Raw genomic sequence first — 273 nt, 5'->3', positions numbered from 1 at the left:
AGAAGTTTGGGCACATGGCAGCAGAAACAAAATACAATTCCTTTCGAGAGATATTTTTACAAAAAAGAAAGAAAAAGAAGAAGAAAGAAAGAAGAGAGAAAAACTCGGAAAAGTTATTTTTAACACGTGGTACACCACTTGAAGCAAACTAAAATAATGTCATTCCTTTGAAAGGACCTAGAAAAGGGACCTTTCCAACTGCCTGGCTAGCTCAGTCGGTAGAGCATGGGACTCTTAATCCCAGGGTCGTGGGTTCGAGCCCCACGTTGGGCG

At 41.8% G+C, this 273-nt stretch overlaps 1 non-coding gene across 1 annotated transcript; it reads left to right on the top strand.

Annotated features, from left to right (window-relative positions):
• Positions 1-200: 200 nt before the first annotated feature.
• Trnak-cuu lies at positions 201-273 on the top strand. Its single transcript has one exon. It is a non-coding gene; the product is annotated as a tRNA-Lys (tRNA).

This window comes from Mesocricetus auratus, unplaced genomic scaffold (assembly GCF_017639785.1).
Source record: "Mesocricetus auratus isolate SY011 unplaced genomic scaffold, BCM_Maur_2.0 Super-Scaffold_100691, whole genome shotgun sequence".
Lineage (NCBI taxonomy): Eukaryota > Metazoa > Chordata > Mammalia > Rodentia > Cricetidae > Mesocricetus > Mesocricetus auratus.
Note: the sequence above shows the minus strand (reverse complement) of the source record. Positions and strands in the feature narration are given on the sequence as shown.